The 7,848-nt window shown below is 42.8% G+C and overlaps 1 protein-coding gene across 2 annotated transcripts in view; it reads left to right on the top strand.

Annotated features, from left to right (window-relative positions):
- The first annotated feature begins 338 nt into the window (after nucleotides 1-338).
- Nucleotides 339-7,848, top strand: part of ADIPOR2 (adiponectin receptor 2) — a 46,425-nt gene continuing 38,915 nt past the window's right edge. For both annotated transcript variants that reach the window (XM_062009967.1, XM_062009987.1), the window contains exon 1: nucleotides 339-447. The gene's annotated coding sequence lies outside the window, so the exon portion shown is untranslated. The remainder of the gene's footprint in view (nucleotides 448-7,848) is intronic.

The following is a 7,848-nucleotide window of genomic DNA, read 5'->3' as shown; positions in this document are numbered from 1 at the left end:
CCAGGCCAGGCCCTTCCCGCGGAGCCCCCATCCCACGCCCGTCTAGCATAGTACCCCGCACCGGAGCCAGGCGCTGCCCTAGGCCAACCCGCCCCGGCTCGCCCGCTCCTCCCCGCTCCTCCCCTTTCCCCCGGGCGCCTGCGCGGCGCCGGCCGGCCGGCGCGGACTGCGTTGCCCGACGGGCGGCGCGACGCAGCGCCCAGTGCCCCGCGCTCCGCCCCGCGCGCTTCCTTCCGGCGAGTCCCGCGCAGGCGCCGTGGCTTGGCGCGCATTGGCGGCCGCGGCCTCGTGCGATGATGACGCGGTAGGGCCGGGAGGAGGCGACAAGGCCGGGGAGGCGGCGGCGGCGGCAGCAGCGGTTGCCGCAGGAGGGAGGCGGCGCGGTGTGGCGCGGCGCGGGGCGGGCGGCAGCAGCGGCAGCACCTGGTGGGTGCCGGCCGGTGTCAGGTGAGTTGCCGGTGGGCCCCGTGCGCCCCGTTCTTCACCAGAGGCGCTGCGTCTCCCGCTTCGGCCACCGCCCCTGGGGCCAGGGGTCCCGGTATAGGGCCGGGTGTGCACCCACTCGACAGGGCGGCGAGGGGGAGTCCCCGCGGGAGGGAATGTCGTGTTCTTCCTTCGCTACTGTCGCACCTCGGGACAGGGAGAGGGCGGGGGTTGGGGCAGCGGTTGTCCCGTCGGGGCTGGGATAAGGCCGTCGGGGCTGGGTGGCGGGCGATCCCCTCGGCAGGGGCCGGGTGTCGTCGGTGCGGCGGGGAGCGGGCTCTGCGGGCGGGTGGCCGGGAGCAGAGATGAGCCGGGCTCGCGGTCAGGGTGTTTGCGTTAGGACACGGAGGAGCCCTTGGAAGTGCTCGGCTGGAAGAGGCTTTAGGCCAGTGAAGGACTGTAAGTGGGTCAAGAGCACTGTAAGTGGGTCTCGTTCGTAGCCTTCTGTACACTTGTTGCTTGTCAGGGCAAGGAAATCTGCTGCTGCTCTTAAAATCCTTTTATGGAGGCAATAAAGACAATAAGTCCTGCCCTTGCATAATATGGGAACCTTGCCTTGCTCACAGAGCACTCTGTGTGCGCGTGGACATATCTGTAAATGCTGGAGTTATAGACAGCGGATGACAGAAATGTTTGACACCAGTGTTTGGTGTTCCACGGTTTGTGTTTGTTGTACCACAGATTGGTATTCCCAACAAGTGTCAGTTAAATAAAACTCTTGTTAAAGTTTGTTGGGGTGGGTTTTTTTGTTTATATGGGTTGTTAGGTGTTGTGTTTTGTTTTTTTTTTCTGATGATCATTAAAGATGTTGAAGCATATGTTAACTCACTAGAAAACGAAGATAGGACAGCTGTTGTTCTTACTGAACTTCTTCCAGGAGTATTGGTTTTAAAAACACACAAAAGTGTCTTTTTTAGCCTTACAAGTCAGTTGAATTATTTGCTTTGGTTAGGTGTGTGTGTTGGTGTATGTTTAGGAAAACCATTAATATGGAACTACAATTTATTTGACATGCAAGCTTTGTCACTTTGTGTATGTAAACTATCATAGGCACCTGTTATGGAGCAGGAAAGCTTTTAGATACTGTTCCTTATTTAGAGATACATTTTCATCCTAGCTCGGTGCTGAAATTCTTCCCGTGTTGAATAATCATCGTGTTGTACATTTTTTAAAATGAACCAGGTTTGATGAAATTGGCCAGATCTTCTGGACATAAGCTGGTTTTCAAGAGTTGAGGTTTTAATGTGCAGTTTAAACTCTTGCTTTCACTCCTTACTGTAATCAATGTCAGGGAGTATTAAATTTCTGGTTATGTCCTGGTTGTGTTTTCACAGATCTGGAAGTCAGCAAAGAGTTGCGTACTGCACAGTACACTCTCCAAATGACGTTGTAAAGATCCTCAGCTTTCAGAAGTGTTTTCGTAGCATTTCAGTGACAAGGTGCTTGCTTTTGACAGAACCTAATGAAACCACTTCAAATGTAGTGGTAGCTGCTGCAGCAAAGTGCGTTTATGATCGACGAAGTTAGATGGTGTGCCGTGGAATTATGGGTGCAGTGCAGTTAGAAAACACAGACTGTTTTCCTTGATATCTTTAGCTGTGAGCTAATATTGTTTATATAGGAAAAGAAATGATGGTGTTTTGGGTTTGGCTTCCCTTTTTTCTGAAGGGGTACTAGCCAGTTCCAGTTGTGAAGATTTTATACCGTGGCTCTTAGGTTACAGGATAACTTATTATGTGTAAACTTCCATCTGTACTGTGACACATAATCTTAAATGAAGCCTGAATGTGTTAGTAGGCAACTTGAAAGAAGTTCATTGTTGTATTTCAAGTGTAAGATTAGTTGAGGAAATATGGATATGACTCCCTTGTCTGAGCTGATAACTAAATATGGCTAAATAAGCCTGTGGATAAGGTTGTTTGTGGGGAAAACCACAGGGAATAGTTACCAATGTGGAAAACTGAATTGGAATTGGTGATAGAGGAGGTAAAAGCTGCATCCCTGCTCAGTCCAGGTTTTCAAAATTATGCTTTCTGATTATAAATCAGATATGAAAAAATAATCTGCTATGAGGGACAAGAGCCTTTTGGCACACTTCTTGAGCAAAACCTTTCATGCTGAAAATTCCATCACAGATTCTTCTCTGTTATATGGAAGTTTGCAAACATGAATATAAAATGTTAGAAGGGCTTAAATTATATCAGATCAGAGTCAGACACAAACAAAGGTCTGATCTTTGCCCTCCCAGCCTTTGCACCAATAGACTTGTGTCAGTGCCATTGAACTGGTGGCATTACTACTAGTTTGCTCAAGTGACTAGTGAGCGGTGGTTTTGGCGATGTGAGTGAGAATCAGACTTGAAGCCTGACTCCTGGATACGGGATAAAAAAAGTCTGGAGTGCCTGGGCTTGCTCTAGGCAAGAGGTTCTGTTGATCTGTCATGAAGGAAAAGTAATGAGAATTGACAGGGCATGTAATTCCAGTGATTCTAATGCTTGAATCTCTACTGTTATGTCTTCAGTTGCATGTTCAAGGAGCTGTGTCAAACGTTCATGTACAACAGATACTCAATGTCAGGCATTAAATTTTTTTCAAGTTTTACAGGTTTCTGGTTGTGTAACCATATTGTCCAAGGCGCTGTGCAAAAAATCAAAGCTTGCTTTCTTCACTGGAGATGCTGTCTGCATGAGGAAGAGCTTGATAAGGAAGCTTTAGGAGGCTGTTGGATTATTATGCCATCAGGAGTTCAAATGCTTAAATAGAAGTAGTTCTGAAATGGAAATAGCAGTTTTGAGTATTTATGATTTTGAAAGTGTCTGTGTGTGAGTCATTCAGTGAATCTTCTGGCAGACAGTGTCGGTAGATTTAAAAAGATGTTACACAAGATAATGGTAGTGAGTATGAAAAAGTATTGGGGACTGTTTGAGGGAAAGATTTACTTTAAACTGTATCTTTCTCTGATAAAACTTGTTTTAAATACCTTTTCTACAGGACAATGCATTTCTGCTGGTTGTGTGATGGCCAGCTGCCTCCACTTTTTAAGGCAATATGTTTGTCAAGCCAAGATTAATAACAAAACTGGTTTTCAAAGATAAAGAATATGGAAACAAACAGGGTACTAGTTCCTACTTTTTCAGAAAACAGAGTTCTGGAAACGTTTTAAACTTTCCCTTATTTATTTGAATATGCTCCTACTACCAGAACACTTTACTTTTAAAGTAGGATGCTGCAGATTGGTGTGTAAACAAGAAGCAGGAGGTTTTTCCCACATAGTTTCTTTTGCAGTGTTTTGAAAAGAATGGCCTCCAGCCTTCTATATGACAGAGTTAAGAGATTTAGACTTTTATCATCAGATAACTGTAAAACTGAGGTGAAGTTGATCTTGCCCACTGATTACATATATTTTCTGGAAAGTTTGTCTCAATGGTGTGGCATAAAATCTTGGTGCAGTCTGAAGCTAAATCTCGAGGTTTCCTTTCAGGACTCGGTGGCAATCTCTTTTGTATACAGAAGACTACTTACCACGTTGCAATGTGACAGCTGGTGTGGTGATAAGCAGACAGCCTTTCCCAGGAAAGGAGGTGCCACAGCTTGTACTGCTGCTGCTTGATTTGAGAAACAGCAAAGAACTTAAAGTGAGGAGGTGTTGGCAAAACTAAGGTTCTCAGACTTTTGAAGGGGAAATATGTGTTTAACATCAATTTGCTCGTGATTTAACATGAATTTCCATTATAGCCTCTTTGAAATTTTCAGAACCTCATGGAAATAATTCCACCCTTCACTGTTTTTGAAGTGGCATCTGTTTGAGTTCGGCTGTGGCCAGGGTAGGAAGAAAATTACTTTACATGTTTTATTTTATTTTATTATTTGTGTCTTAATGGTCTCTTGAGGAGATGAACTATATTGTAGGGTTGATGGGTATTAACCAAAATTAGATGGCAGTTGTATTTGCTGTTGCATGTAGCTATGATTACTCTTGTAGAGTTACAGATCTCTACTGCTCCGTTAGTGGAGGAGAGAGTCTCTTATTTGTTTTTTTTTTTTCATTTTTCCTGGCCGGACAGGTTTCTTTGGCCTTCAGTGAACTGTTCGTGTGTCAGCAAATGTTTCAGGACTATTCAGGGCTGCCTTACAGTTGAATTGCTTTCAGAAAGCTGTCTTCGATGTGTAGGTAGATATGAGGTTCACAGGACGTGTAATTGTCAGTGTAGAAAAATTTGCAGCTTGGTTCAGATGGATTTCAGTAGCTGTGAAAATGCAGTGGAGTCTGCTGGGATGTGCCAGCTGCTGTAGCTCTGTGAACGGGACTAATTAAGCCCTTGTGAGAACAGGAAATAGTCAGGCACTATTTACAGGAAGAGAGTGTTGGAACAGGCAGAGCTGTAATCATTGGCTCAAAGGTACCTTTAGACAGCAGTAAGCAAGGGAGTAGACCATTTTCTTGCAGAATGGATTGAAAGTCATGTCTGAATACTTAAAATGGCTATTGCAGTGTTCTGCCAGCAGATCTCAGTACATTGCAAACTTATGTTGGGACCTGCTGCAGGGAAGGCTACTTCCTGGGTTTTTTTTTTTTTGGCAGTCTTACCATCTTTCTGGCAGAATTTTTTCCTCAAAATGGTTAGCATTCATGTTTCTTCATCAAATGCTGAAATCAAAACTTACACAATGTATAGATGTCACAATGTTACAACAGTGCCTGCGTTTAAATAGGTCTTGTAAAAGTGTATCTGTCTTTACCAACCTCAGTTGTTGGTTTTCTAGATGTAATTATTTGTAACCTGCATATATTGAAAGGTAAGGTGTAGCTAGGCTGTAAATACAATTTTCCTCCTCCTCCTCCTCTGAACCAAATTAAACACTCAGTCCTCAGACCTGTTTGGTTCCACCTGCTTAGAGTGTTACAGAGACTGCTGTTCCTTGTTGGAAGCCAAGGTCAATTGTGCTACGCTGCTTAGATTTAGAAGATGACAATTGATACGCTACAGATTTCATTAGGAGATGGATTACTGGGTGTGTTCAGTAGTTCTATAGCTTTTAGGTAAGGGTTGTTTTGTCAGTAGGAGCCTTTAGTGGGCTTTTCTCTATTATAATGACACCATTTAGGAGAAGTTCCTGTTTTAGCTCTTTACTGATGGATCATCTTGGTGGCCCTGTGCTGGACTCTCTCCAGCAGTTCCCTGTCTCTCTTGAGCTGAGGAGCCCAGAACTAGACACAGTTCTACAGATGAGGCCTCACCATGGCAGAGTAGAGAGGGAGAAGAACCTCCCTTGACCTCCTGGCCACAGTCTTCTTGGTGCATCCCAGGATGCCATTGGCCTTCTTGGCCATGAGGGCACATTGCTGGCTCATATTTAGCTTATTATCCATCAGGACTCCCAGCTCTGCAGAGCTGCTCTTCAGCAGTTCAACCCCCAGCCTGTACTGATGCATGGGGTTGTTCCTTCCCAGATGCAGGATATGTTAATTGCTTGACTAGTATTATTTTCTCAAAATAATGTCATAAGTATGTTTTAATAAATGAGATGTTTATGGATATTGGAATTAAACAGGCTGTTGTAAAGGGAACACACTGTGGACCTTCTTGCTGTATGAAATGTTTTTGTCATGTAATTGTGCAGAATTTACTAAAAGTTACTTACTTGTGCTTTTTTCACTTCTTCTGTAAACTACCTAGTGGATGATGCTAGGTTTTGGGACCTGTTATAGTAATGAGCACTTCAAGCCCACATATGTATGTGTATATAATCTTTCTGAGATTTCATAAAATGCAGAACTACTGATGAAACTGGAATAATTGAATTAAAGGAGTAGATGTTGCCTTCTGAGAGCAAATACCATCTCTTGCTTCTTGGATTAAATCTGAATGGTAAAATTCCTTTAGCTAGTGGTAAAACTCCTTTAGTTAATCTTTAACACCTGTTTGTACCAGAAATATTTATATCTCTGTTTACCAGTCTGCAATGGGAGCTGTTTTAAAAAGCCGTGCAATGTAAAGATAAGTGTAGCAGAGACTGGCTATACTCTCAGTCCCGTAGTATTGGCAAGCTTTAAGCTGCAGTGAAGGGGTTTTAGCATTTGGAACAGGGAAGTGGATGACTAGTAGGACTTGAGATGAAGAGCCACTGGATGTACATTTCAGTCTCTCAGCTGACAGATATGCTTTTGTTCCCAAGAATACTGCACTGCACTTCCTAGTGGGCTGCTCCTGAGATTTAGTGGTTGCCATTCCCTGGTGTAAACTGAAGGATATATTTGTTTGCTTGTTTTTTTTCCTTCCTAGTGCCTTAATTTATATCTTGATCTCCATGGCTGGTGGTATTTGTAAGCATGTATTTCTAAAACAAATACTAGTGCTGTGGAGATAAGGTTGTGGTGGTGGAATTTGGTACTTTCTGGTGATGCAATCAATTTACTCATGAAGAACAGTATGCTCTGCAAACTGTGTTAGTTTAAGTAATTGTTTATCTATGTATTCTCTAGAACACCGTATAATGTTACAAGGCTGACAACAGCAATGTTCTGCTGTTGTCAATATTAACCTTTTAGGCAAATAGTTTTTTGTTTTAATGGAACATGACTATAGAAATAAAAGGAAGAACCTATTCATAACTCTTATTAAAGTAGCTGTGTGACAGAGTGCCAGCTACTGGCTTTCTGCCTGCTCAACCTCCAGTGGGGAACTAAATGGATTATTTTCTGAGGTTGGTGTCCTGAGAGTTGAGAAAAGCATAACAAAGTCAACAAAAGCTTTATTTAGTGGGTTCTTGACTTTTATATAGTCCAAGCTAAGAGGAGGATGCTGAAAAAAGACTTGTGTCCTGATGATCTTAATGCCTGTGGTTAAGTGCTACCGCTCTTTGACTTCCTGCTCTGTGACTTTTTAATAATTGGCAACCATGTGAATTCTGCAGCATTACAGAAATAGTTCAATAATGGATGTATTATAAAAATCCTTTCCCTTTTGTGAGCCTCGCTAATGCACTGAAGGAAGTTGCTAGGTATTTAGACTTGATTCGTACAGATATTTTTTAAGGGACGTTTTCAAGTATGTATTTGATATAGAAGAGGAATACTAAATTTCTTCAACCACTTGGTTAATTCTGAATGCTATGAATGATATAAAGGATTTTTTTTAGTATTTTTTTCATAGATGTCTGACATTCTTGTATCAACTGGGACTGTAGAGAAGGAACATCAGTAATAAAACATAAAACTTTATATGTTACAGAAATCCAATGTTTGATTCATTAGGACGTAACTTGTTGATTAAAAACATTGATAATACGTGTATTGATTTTAGCTACTGTATCTATAAAACTCTTCTAATTTGGCCTTGATGGTATGTGCTAGAGTTTAAAGGT

Source organism: Colius striatus, chromosome 1 (assembly GCF_028858725.1).
Source record: "Colius striatus isolate bColStr4 chromosome 1, bColStr4.1.hap1, whole genome shotgun sequence".
Classification (NCBI taxonomy): Eukaryota; Metazoa; Chordata; class Aves; order Coliiformes; family Coliidae; genus Colius; species Colius striatus.
Note: the sequence above shows the minus strand (reverse complement) of the source record. Positions and strands in the feature narration are given on the sequence as shown.